The sequence below is a fragment of the Ambystoma mexicanum genome, chromosome 3p, assembly GCF_040938575.1.
Source record: "Ambystoma mexicanum isolate Mex_15411 chromosome 3p, UKY_AmexF1_1, whole genome shotgun sequence".
NCBI classification, from domain to species: domain Eukaryota; kingdom Metazoa; phylum Chordata; class Amphibia; order Caudata; family Ambystomatidae; genus Ambystoma; species Ambystoma mexicanum.
In genome coordinates, this window is record NC_090925.1 from 501932816 (window position 1) to 501945789 (window position 12974).

At 46.2% G+C, this 12974-nt stretch overlaps 1 protein-coding gene across 1 annotated transcript in view; it reads left to right on the forward strand.

Moving 5' to 3' along the window:
* Positions 1-12974, forward strand: part of RIPOR3 (RIPOR family member 3) — an 898683-nt gene that overhangs the window by 213945 nt on the left and 671764 nt on the right. Inside the window, exon 2 of the mRNA XM_069651171.1 lies at positions 7516-7627. The gene's annotated coding sequence lies outside the window, so the exon portion shown is untranslated. The remainder of the gene's footprint in view (positions 1-7515; positions 7628-12974) is intronic.

Consider the following 12974-nt stretch of genomic DNA (forward strand, 5'->3'; position numbering starts at 1 on the left):
TGCACCCACCCACACAGAACATTCACACAATCACATTCATATCCATTCACCCACTAGTCACACACCCATATACCTTCTCTTACATAAATTTATACTGGCACCCACCCACCCAGAACATTTACACACACACATACCTACTCACTCACTCACCCACCCACCCACCATTCACTCACCCATAAACCTTTTCTCACGTCCACTCACACTGCATTCTCCACATAGGCACACATCCACCCACCCAGAACATTCAAACAACACTACCAAATTCATACTCATTCACCCACCAGTCACTCACTCATACACCTTTTCTTACATAAACTCTCACTGCATTGTTTACACAGGGAAGCACCCATCCACCCAGAACATCCATACACACACACAATCACATTTAATCTCATTTACACACCACTCACATTTGAGACGCACTTCACACATGCAAAACACACATAACATTTTTTTGAAAAGCCTTCTTAGCTGTTTTTCCAGCTTTGGTGCATCACTTCAGGCCACCCTCGGTTCCTCTGTCCTGCTCACAAACAGGAACCAGGAAGCCGGGAGACCTTCCTGCTTCCTATGTATCAGCCACGAGAAAGCCAGAGGAGATAGAGTTGGAGCTGAATGTGGCATGTGACACGTGCCACATTTCATGAACGGCTCCCACCCCTACTGAGCGCTTCCTTCTTGCGCTGCAAGCCCCTGCACAGCCTTCACCATTATGGATGAAGAAGGCAGCGGGGCACTCCCAGACCTGGTGTGGTGAGGGGCCCGCTACTCTAGGAGCATCAGTTACGGGGGTAGCAAGGGAGATTGCATGGGGTATCAGGGGAGAACACAGCTGCGACCCCTGGTGACCCCCAAATGACATAATTGGCATCCCGGTATTGTGCATCTGTGGACCCTTGACCTCGCCCTAACGGCAAAGGCTCACGATACCTCAGTCCCCACCCTATAGACCCTAAAATCGTGAATATTGTAGTATGATTGGTTGGCGGCCGGGAGAAGGGCTCCCATAAAGAGATGAGATGTGGTGCATTGACCAGATTGCTTACCATTGGAACTGGAGACTGAGGCTGAAATCCTAGCAGCTCTTCTTCCACATAGCTCTGTGATTCTGGACAGACTACTTTAGCTCCCTGTACTTTACATTGCACAGTAGAGTATCATTATGTATAAGCAACAGTACAGCATGCTCTCTTGCTTCTGCAGTCCACTCTGAACTGGGACCAACACACCATTCCCTTATATGTGCCACTTCTCATGCATGAAATGCCAATGCCCTCTGTAAATCCCCCAGTGCTCAGTGGGGCTGCTCTTCATCAAATGAAATACCTATGGCTTGGGTATTATAGCTCAGTGGCAAAGCGCTCGTCTTGGAAACAAAACAACACAGAGCAACACAGGTTCAAATCCTGGGTCCGCGCTTAGAAACCTCTTTGGTATTAAGCCTGTTATAAAAAAAACAATGACAATAATAACAATAGTATTTGGTTTTCCGGGGACAATTACCTGGACATGATGGGCCTTATATCCCACCATCCCCATATGGCGGAGGGCATTGCCCTGTGTTGGGAGATGTTGGACCCCTCTATGGCTTGGCACACCTTTAGTTTTGGTTAATTGACGTTGCAAATGCGGCTCTACTAAATCTCTTTTGGTATGTATTCATCGTACAATGGTCGTGCGAGCCAAAAAGTTTCCACTACCAGGAGGACCTAATCCATTGCCTGGATAAGTACATTGACACTTTGGCTAGCTCAGCGAAAGGCCAAACCAACCTCACCAGAACTGGGATGGGCTAGGATAAGAGTTGACACTCGTGGCTGTAAATATATTGTCCCGTAAGCCCCTTAGTGAGGAAAGCAGCCATTTACTGGTTCTTCAGGACTGTAACTTTCTTTTAGCAGCATGGCATGTGGTCCATAGTCAGGCTGTGCTAATGGGGAACCCCAAACAATATAGGCCCAGTCCCCTTCACCCGCTGCAACCCGTGACGCGCCTGTTACAGTTTGAGCATCTCAGAATGGAATTACTCTCCATCCTTATGTTGGAAGCCATTTTGTGTCCATATGTACAATCTGTGAGTCTTTCTCATCAATGTATGTAACATTGCCAATACATGCTTCCCGGGAATAGTGGGCACAGCTGAAAGATAAAGTAGCAGAACTGCTGTTATACTGGTTGAGGCCCCTTTGCAAAGGAAATGTTTCTTAAGAAAACCTTTAATGGCAAGGAAGAAGTGCCAAAAAGCACTGGCGAAGCCAAAGGTTTTGAGTTTTTTTGCAGGCATGGGTTCTGCATTTTTCAGGCACTACCAAATGGTACTTCCTTTCCACAAGATGGCAAAAGCTGCCAAATGGTGCTCCTAGCTGGGCATATTATGCCAGTGCCTCTTGCGTGCCTTTCAAATACATATAAAGGAGCCAAATGATTGTTTTTGTATGGGATTTCTTTGCAAGAAACAAATGCAAGGACATGCATATGGCTTACAAAGCAAGCGGCTGAAGGCACACTTGGTTAAGACAGTTTTATTACATCAAGCGCTGGTTCAGATGTCTGCTCAAAAAGCACAGAGCTAGACTCAAAGAGATCATAGGGGATATGTTTGGGTGGTCAGGCGGGATAGTGGGTGGAATGGCAACAGGGGCCAGCACGGCCCTGGGTGGTCAATGGGTGCATAAATGCCCAAACAACATACACATGTCGTGTGACCCCTCTCACATCCTATCTCTCTCCTATACTCACTTCCCATGACAATAGTTTTGGGTTGTAGGCAGCGCTTTAGCACCACCTAATTGGAGAAACTAAAAAGGGCACAACTAATATCTAGAACCTGAGAGATCAAAATGACTTTGTCACTTACAGCACTTTGCCACCTTGAGATTGGCTTTGACACACTTCATTTTAAGGCTGCACACTTTACGATGCCCATAAGGTAGGCGAATCAGCACTTTCAATGGTCCCTGACAGGCCAGCATTGGGAGCTGTCTACAGGCCCGTTGGGCTTACTTCCACGGCTTGAGCTTTTCTTTGGGGTAGCGTAGGGTGGCAACTGTCTACCCGACCTTTGGGCTTTCTTTTGCTCATTCGTCGAGCTGCCTCTGAGGGCATATGCATGACCTGAGAACCTGTCACAGAGGAGTCGCATGTGCGTCATGCTGCCTCCTGGCTGCAGTCCCCTGGGTTCTTTCCCAATACACAGACGCTGGTCAGGGTTCGGACTCATGGCCTAGAACTCTTGAGGGTTCTTCTGAACCTGCTAAGGGGTACTCTGAAGCTACCCCAGTGAAGTGACTCGCATAAGAAGAGATAAGGCCTATCTTGGGTTGCTTCATGCCCACCCTGTACATTTTGTTTTGGGCATCCTGCCCACTTCCATCCAAGACTTTTTTCCCAGCACCCGTACATCGTCAGGCAACCAAGTTTAAAGGGCTCAAATGCTGCAGGGTGCTGGGGTGTCCACACGATGGTGCTCTCCTCGGAGATGAGGCAAAGGCTCTTCTAGGGACTGGAAATGTGTGTACTTGCAATAGGTGCATCCTTTTTGGGGCACACCCAGACTTTGTTTTTTTGGGGGCAAACTCATGCAGCGCGGGTGGGGAGGTTGCAGGGGTCCCTGCTGGGGATCTTTGTTCATCCCAAGAAAATCCTTTTCATAGTAATTGGGAGGAATTTCTTTTCGGTATGTGAAGCCTGGCCAGAGATGTCTTACCACGAGCAGCCTAGCGCGCCTTTCATCAACTGCCTGGGTGGGATGCAGGCTCGCTTTTGGTAGAACTGGCCGGAGTATTGCGGTGCTGATGCCTACATGGCGAGATACCAGCAGATGGGCATCCTGGGGGAATCCAATATGGTGAAATTCCTGTCTGTGAACACTGCATGTGGTGTTCTTTCTGCTGATTCTGATGGCATCGAGCCACTCCAATCTTGAAAAGCATGCTGACACCTTTAGTCCAGGCTGCCCTAAAGTGGTGTTAACAATAAATAAAGGATGAAATGATGTTAGCCCACAGGAGGGTGAGGCACAGCCAGTCAAGTGGCTCAGAATGCTGAGATGATCTGCTGTCGTGCCAGCTTCTCCCCACCTCCATCTGCTGTACTACCTCTTGCCTTCCTAGAGTCCACTATGAATCCGGCTGCTCTTGTCTCCCTCTCCAAGCCCAGCCCTCCCAGCTTCCCCTGACTTCTTTGCCGATGCACCCCAGCCACCTCTGGCCCTTCCAGCCTGAACCCCACTTACAAAATGGGCTAGTTTTGCGTTACCTGCTGCACGTTCAACCACAAGCACCTGTCTTCCATCTTCACAATTCTGCCATAGCTGTGCCTTAGCAGAGTGTGTGACGTCTGTACTTTATTGTTAATGGATATTTGTACCGCACACTATCACCACCGGAGTGGTCCCCTGGCGCACTGGCGACTCTGAAAGGTAAGAGGCTAGGGTGGGTTAGTGGGGCATTGCGGGACAAAGGTAGAGTGAGACGTTTTTCATGTACTGTTTGGCAACTTCAGTTCAGTTAGCACTGTTCGCTGAGCGTGGGTGCGGTTTATGGATTGTAGACTCCCATGCGCTGTTGTGCAAGGCTATTTGTGGTTTGTTTTGTTGTTGCAGTGTAGTGAAGTGCGTGCGTATTGCTGTGCAAGGATATGGTTGTGTTTGTTTAGAGTTTGAGAGGTGTATGCAGAGAGGAGAGTTGAGGTTTAGCGGTTGGGTTAGTGGGGCTTTTATTACATTGTTGCTTTTGGACATCCGTCACCCACCGAGTCCCTCGCCGTGTTCTGCTCATAATGGTGTTGCGTCTCTGTAACTATTTGGTGATCTGTGGGTAGACATGTGGTGAGGGCCCCCACCCTTGGGTCGAGCTGGGTATGGTACTAGCGTCTCTCATAAGGTTGCCAGGGGGTTGCCAGCCATTGCCTCCTCCAGTTTCTAGGTCGGGTTCCCGCCCTCCCGATTTGTATGTGCTCCTTGTCTTACAGGTGCCAGTTGTTGTTTAGTGTCCCCTTGTCTGCAGCTAGTGTGTCTGTCCTTAGGTGATGCCTAAAGTAGGTGTTCGCTTGGGGGTGGGTATATCCTGGGCTCCCTACTCCCCGGCTTCTTCCTTCTATGCGTGTTCATTGTGGCCTGTTTTATTTTCAGTGGTGTCTTTGTTGTTTTACTCGTTCCTGTCTGATTGTAAGCTGAAGAGCCAAGTTTGAAGCGATTCTCTGAATCTTCAGTGATCCTTCATATTATGTATTTCTTTGGGCAGAGTGTTCCATGCTTTGGCTGCCAGGTGGGAGAATGAAGAGCATCCACATTATTTTCTTGTGTATGGTTTTGGTTCCAGGCGGATGTCATTGCTTGATCTGAGAGCTCCTTCGCCATGAATTGCTCTGTGCATTATGCACATCGTTTTGAATGTAATTCGCTGTTTGATTGGCAGCCAGTGTAACATTTGAACGCTGGGGTGATATGGTCCCTTCGTGATAGTTTGAGGAGAAGTCTGGCTGCTGCATTTTGGATATGTTGCAGTTTCTTCAGCAGGTGTTTCGGCATTCTGAGGTAAAGGCTGTTGGCATAGTCTATTCTGGACATGATCTGTACGATGATGGTCAGTGTTTTATGAGTGAAAGAGAGGAATGGTAGGATTCTTTTTATCGTGTGTAGGAAGAAGCATTTCTTGATTATTGCATTTACTTGTGGTTCTAGTGTTAGCATGTTGTTCATTATGACTCCAAGTTTTTCACTATTTCGATGGTGTGGATGCTGTTTCTAGTTCTCTGGGCCATGGGATATAATGGTTATTTTCCTTGTTTTTCGAGATAACCATCATTTCTGTATTGCCTGGGTTGAGTTTGAGGCTGTTTATATTCATCCATTTGTAGAGTTCTTTTAAACAGTCTTCCAGCGTTGTGTTCTCTTCTTGTGCATCTTTGATTTTATAGATGATTTGTGTGTCATCTGCGTAGTTGTAGCAGGTGAGGCTGTGTCTTTTGATGAGCTTGATTACCGGTGTCAGGTAAATATTGAAGAGCATTGTGGATAGGGACGATCCTTGTGGTACTCGACAGTCAGTGACTCGTGGGGTGGATTTGAAGGGTCTCACCCAGACAGTTTCGGTTCTATCAGTTAGGAATGATTTAATCCAGAGCAGGGCTAGATTGGTTATTCCTATTTCTTCTAGTCTCTTGATGAGTATGTCGAATGCTATGGAGCGGTCGAGTAATATCAGGACAGCGTTTTTGTTGAAGTCTGCTTTTGTCCTTATGTCATCCAAGACAGATAGGAGTGCCGTCTCTGTCGCTCTCATATGTCTAAAGCCAACTTTTGCCTAGTCCAACCACTGGTATTGTTCTGTGTGTTCCTCTGTTAGTTTGCATAGGTAGGTTTCTAGCAGTTTTGCTGGGTAGGGAATGTTGCCTGCTGTGTCCATGAGGAGTGGTTTGATGTACGCTGATTTGAATTATCGTGGTACTTCTCCTGTTGTGAGTGACAGGTAAAAGAGGTTTCTGAAGTATTCCAACAGTCTGCCCTGCATGAGTATTGATTTGTAGATGTCTGGAGGGCATGGGTCCACGGGGGAGCCTGCTTCATTGCTATGTCTTACCAGCTCGACAAATGTCTCTACTGATATCTGTGGAAAGGTTTGTTCTGTAGTTCCAGAGTTGGTGGGGTGGGTTGTGCGTTTTGGTTCACCGGTCTGCTGTATGATTCGATGGATGTTGCTGATTTTATTCTTGAAGTGGTCCGCAAGGTCGTTGCATAGTTTCTGTGAAGGTACCGGAACGTTGTTGCAACCCAGTGGGTTTCTCATTTTGTTTATAATGTTGAACAGTACTTTTTGTGTGTTGGGGGCTTTGGTGACTTGGGTGTCGTAGTATTTCTTTTTTGATTTTTGAATTTCCTTTTTGTAAGATCGGATTTGTCGTTGGTAATGCGTTTTTTTTGTCTGGTTGTATTATTTCCTCCATTCTAGTTCGTGCTTCTTCTTGTTCCTTTTCCTGGCACTGAGGAGGGGAGTAAACCATTTTGCCAGTGGTCTCTTTCGTGATGGGGTGAAAGGCTTTTGCGGCGAGATGCTGTTGATTGTAAGCCAAAATTGCTAATCAAGCTAAGTGGCCTTTTCTCAGGTGCTCTCTGGAGGGATGTAAACAAACACCTGTTTGAGCGTGCTATTCCACAGAATGTCTGGCGTCTGGCCGCAAAATGGCCACCTCAACTCACCAGGCTTAAGCAGAACAACCTCTTGTTTGTGTTCACGAATTCCCCTGTAATTATGATTGAGCTTTTCCTGTTTCTGGAAATACTGCTGCTAAAACAGCCAAACTGCTGCTCTATGTAAAATGTCTTTACAAACCGCTAAACAAAATCAACACCTTCTTGTTTAGAGAAACAAAAACAAGACTGAAATAGCAGTTCTGTTTCTTTCCCCTCCGTTGTTAATACAATGCTCATATGATTGAAAGGAGGGCGCTTTAATATTCAATCAACACTTTCTAGTTATTTTAAAAAAAACAATTTACAGATATTTTTTTTTCTAGGAAGAAGACTTCTGTTTTGCTGTTACAGATTATGGGAGTTGATTATTAGATCTTCCGGCGTCAATTTGTATAGGTCAAAGAACTGCATAGTCGTCAATGGAGTGGAGGCACGGTAAGTCCTTCAATTATGCTACAGAAATTAATGTACAATATTGTTCGATGTTTTATGCTTTTTTACCGGTTATATCAACCAAATGCTATTCAAAATGCTCAGGGTAAGCGATGGGGTGCAGTAGAGCGAGTGGCAGGATCAGCCAAAAGGGAAGGAACAAGCGGGAAAGGGGAGGGGAGTGTTCAAGATGGTGCATTATTCTGGGTGATTGCAAAGTGCCTTTGCTGCCCTGAGGAAGCTTCACAGTGCTATATAGGTTATATTATGTTGTGTTATGTTATGTTATGTTATGTTATGTTATGTTACTATGCATCAGTACAATGATGAATCACCACTGTAGTAGTTTCAAAGCGCTGACGCTTGTCCATAGCATACTGTGCTCCCGCCAGGGGGGAGTCAAAACTTAGTCTGCTGAGAAACCTAACAAGAGTGCAGGAACAAATAAAAGGAAGGATGGTACAGCAGAGAGAAGGTGTGAACAAGAGCGAGGGAAGGGGGAACGAGGGAGAGGGAGGATATAACTTGTTATTTCACAATACTTGCGCCAAGGTGGCTTTATGCTGCCATAAATGCTCTTCATAGGCACATAGGCGGAAACAGAGGGAATGAGGGAAAAGGAGAAAGGGGTGGAGAGAAAACCAGAAATGGAACACACTAGAGGGGTGGAGGTAACTGGAGGGTGGGAGTTATGCCACATTACTTGCCACTTTAAGGCCATCGCGCAGCACGTAGTGGAAATGGAAGAGGGGAGCATGGGAACAGAAGAGAGCTACCCTGTAGTCAATTATCGGCACCACGCCAGCCTCAGGGAAGCTCCCGGCTCTTCTGCTGTTCTCTCCTTCCTGGCCACTCTGGTTGTCTTTGGATAGCAGCTTTCTGTTCCTGGCTGTGGTTTTTATGTTTCAGGAAAGTTCAGTTGCTGCAAAACGAGGTTTAGATGGCACTTAATGCTTTGCAAATGTTTTTGTGGGTAATTGGGCTAATTTTTGCCGCATCTAATGCGATGCGCACTGCCATTTGGGTCAGAAATGCGCACATTTGACGGATGCGCTAGAAACATGGTCACCACGTGCAGTGGGTTCTATGTCATTTCATCAACACCCGTTTTTACGACGGGTGTTTTTACGAAGAGTTTTTGCCAAAAAAAGAATCACATTTTTTTTTAAATTATTTTGGCGGGTTCCCCCAAACACCATGTCCTCTACCTATTGTTTGTTATTCCCGACCCCACCAAACCTTTATATGTCCTTTCCCGCCCCCCCCAAAGAAGTCAGAGTTTTTTCGGCAAAAATTCATCGTAAAAACACCCGTCGTAAAAACGGGTGTCAATGAAAGGACGTCATATGTCCAATATGGCATAAAATGCCATTTATTTGTGCATGTTTTGCACCTTCTTGCAGATACTATATTTTTTCCGATGGGTTTCCTCACACGTCTATGCGTCGCAGTGCGGTGCGCCATGCGCACTCATACATCTGACTGAGATATTTGTGAATCTGCACCAGTGAATTGCAATGCGAGGTATTTACATCATCAGTAGTTATCCTGAAAATCTGATGTGGTTGGAGTTTTTAAGGGCCAGACTTGAAGACCCCTAGGCTAAATTCTCCTGTGCACAGAATGCTTTACGCTTTACGTTGTTGATTCAAACCACATGCGAGTTTGCAAGAACCTTTCATCCGTGAGCAACAGCGTTGGGTGACAAGGATACAGTTACAGAAGTATGGAGTCCCGCTATGCCAAAGCGCCCTGTGCATCTTCGTCAGGGCCTCTCATCTAGTATTCCACAGAAGCTGCTGCACCCCCGCAGGCCCTCTTCAGTGTCTTACCTGCGACAATACTGTAGCTACTTTTGCACTCAGGACACCCCTTTCCGGGAAGTGAAATAATAATTCTTCAGCTCGTCACAGTTCTAAAAGGTGAGAAAACAAGATCCGTTACTGCTCCCTATGTATTCCCTCACGACCTTTTCCTTTTTCCCCCCACTGGGGGAGCTGTACTCCCACACTTCCTCTAAATATCCGGTAGATAGGAATAATTAACTTAAACTGAACTCGCACTGCCCACTCTAAAGTCTCTTGTTGATTTTCTCTAGTGTGAAATTTGCTGCTGGTTACGTTTTATGCTTTTGAGTCTTCCTTCGAACGGTTGAAACCCTCACAATCCTTTACCTTCCTTTGTTGACTTAGTTACTTTTAAATTATTCTTCACATAGCCTACTACCTAAACTAACAACTAACTGGGCTCAACTATCCCTCACCATCTCTAACTACGTCATAAATGTGTAAATCCCCTTTGTGAATTGTTCAGTATCAGGGTGACTGAGCACAACCTACTTTTGTAAATTACTTTTCCTCTCCTCATAATTGCAACATCTTCTCTGCACGCGTGCTTCTGTTCTCGCTATCCCACTGGAATTCGGTCAGTGTCTCCCACAAGTTCTGCACTGCAGTATTTTTCCTCCAGAGGTTGCGTGCATGAAGCATGATGGCAGATCTACGCTCTCTTGTTGGACTAACCTGAGTGAGTGCGAGTCCTGCTAAGAGGCCTATGTCCCACTGCAAGCCCAGCGATCGGTTACGGGCCACAGACACTGATCGACTCACTATCATCACGGGCGATTAGTGACCATCTGTGACCATGAGGAGTAAGTATACTTGCAGCTTATAAACAGTGCTAGCTCTGAAATGAAGCTATGCTATGGTCAATTTTCAAGTAAATGTTACATTAAACGACCCAAGGTCCTCCAAGCAATCCAGATAATGTCCCTCGAAAAAACGTCTGGCTGTGAGTCTTTTCTCTGCTGAGGCTCACAGTTAAAGGCAATTATAGAACACTCTCCAGCATGTTATACTGCCAGGCTGCCACACGTTGATTAATTCCTCCAGGCCTTCCCCACCATCTTGGAATGGGGAAGGCCTATTGATCTGAAAGGAAATCTGTCAAGAAAGGCAACAAGATATCCTCCACGCCACCCCTAACCATGACCACTGAGCCTGATATCCGCTTCCTAACTGGTACCCCTTAAGTGCCAGTGCCCGGTCTAAAAGACAAAACCCTACGAGAACAGCACTCCCCAAGCTCCACTGGCCAGCGAGACCTGAAAAAACCCCACCCACAAAGCCCTGCCCCAAGTCCTGGTTTTAGTGGATTGACTTGAATGAAGTTCACCACCAAGCTAGAGGAGAACACATCACTTGCTAACTCCCAGGCCCTCGCCTCGGGACAGTAATCCTTCCAGTGGATCAAATATTGCAATTACCCCTCGGATCAAAGAGCACCTACAGCTTACATGCTGCTCCTTTTGTAACCAGCAGAGAAGGGACCTCCTCCAATAGCTTTTAGGAAACTTACATTCAAAGCTGGGTGAAACTTCAAACCCTGGGGTAACCTTAATCTCATAGTCACAGGCCCACCACCTGTCCATTCTCGAATGGACCAATTAAAGGGGGACTGACCTTATTCTTCCCTTTCAATCTTATGCGCTTGGTTGACAACCTGTCCGGTCCGGCAAGTGGAATTCTGCAGGAGCTGCTGATCTCCACAGACCCCCAATAACATCCAGTTTGCAACGTTTCTAATAGTTTGTTAAATTCATGATGCCCCTGGGGTAAAAGGGGAATTATATAAAATAACAAAATCAGACTCTCGCTAAATCATCAGCAGTTCAGAGATCTGTAGAGGGGGCAAACAAGGGGTAATGGGTCAATCTCCTATTTATTCCCCTCTAAATTCCTACTCCCTGACAGTAATATTGTCATACCTGGTCACCTCTGCTCAGCAGCACAGAGGTCTGGATTTGGCTAAACCTCCTTCATGGTTTGGAATCCATTTTCCATTTCTTGTCTAGGTCCTCTCCTACTCTAACACAGGTTCAATCCCCGGGTGGGTGCTTAGAAACCCCAGGGTATTAAGCACATTTACATTTTGTCATTTTTTTTTTACTTGATTCAATTGTTAAAACAAAAAAAACAATTTTTACAAGATTCCTTGTTAAGGATCGGTCTCTCGGTCTGGAGTCTTCGCAATAAATCCTGATTGTACCAGCCTCCCCCTCTAGAGGAGAAGTTTGTTCCCCTCAGGTTGTAGTTTTATTTATTTTTTTAGGTTCCGGGCGTTTCAATAGGCCTAGGCTTGCAAAGAAGCCCACCACGGCTATGGTCCATCTGGTATTTTCTCCACTCATCAGATTGTTCCATCTCTCCTCTTCATCAAAACAGTAAGCATCGCCGAATAGGCGGCCCAAGTGGAGGGTGCGTGATGCGTCAACCCCCCTGCATCTTAATAGCAAATGCTTAAGTGTTTCGATCGTGTCCGGTTGAGTGCAGAATCGGCAGAGGCTGGTGTTTGCTTGTTTTCGTCTAACCAGTATTTCCTTTGTGTATAGGATGTTCAATCGAATACGCAGGAATTTTTCACAGAGCTTCCTGGATGGGCACTTTAGTAGGTAGGATCTGGTTCCGTTAACTTTTGCCGGATTGCCAGGTCCGTCCTTTGTAGATTTTACAACTTGTGCTTCTTGCAGGGTTTGGATCCGGTCTCTCCCCATCACGCGCCTCTTTACTTTTCCTGGATTGGAGATGAGGTCCTCTTGGGAGCAGCCTGCTCAGTCTAGTTGTTGTTTGTTTTTCTCCGCCCAGTGTTGAAGCATCTTGCACGTTCCTGCCCTAGTTTCTTGCTCTATTGCCTTCAGTATCAATGGTGGGTGTGGTAGACGCGTCTTTCTATAGAGCAGGAGGTCCTCCGAGTCACGATGGAGCTTAATGATTGAAGTGTTAGTTCTCTCCTGATCAACACCACTGGTGTAGACTGTGGTAAATTTAGTACTATTAGCCAGTACAGACCTTCTACTCTCTGCAAGAAGGTTGCCGGGATGTAAGGCATTGCTTCGGCACCGTATGTTATTGTGGGGATGACTTTCATCCTGTAGAATGTCAGGACGGGAGACAGGGAGAAGCGGCCGTACTTGTTGGATAAGATTCTAGTCTGTGTTATCAGAATACGTCATTTTTTCAGAAGGGTCTTGCACATCGGGATTTCTTTGGCGTTTTTGTTCAGTGTTACTCCGAGGTATTTAAATTCGTTCACAATCTCCAGAGTCTCGTCTCGTATCGTCCAGGCAAATTTCTCTCTTTTTCTCGTGCATTTTCCCAAGATCAAGATTTTAGTTTTTTCTCGGTTCATCTGTAGATGGTTGGCTTGCAGGTAGGAGTCAAGGTTCGTTGGTTGTCTTTGAAGGCCTATCGGTGTTTGGTCCATCAAGATAATATCCTCTTCGTATAGCATTCTTGATATTCTCTCTTCTCCCAACCTTGGTGGAAAAGTGCAAACTTTGTTCTCCCGCGCT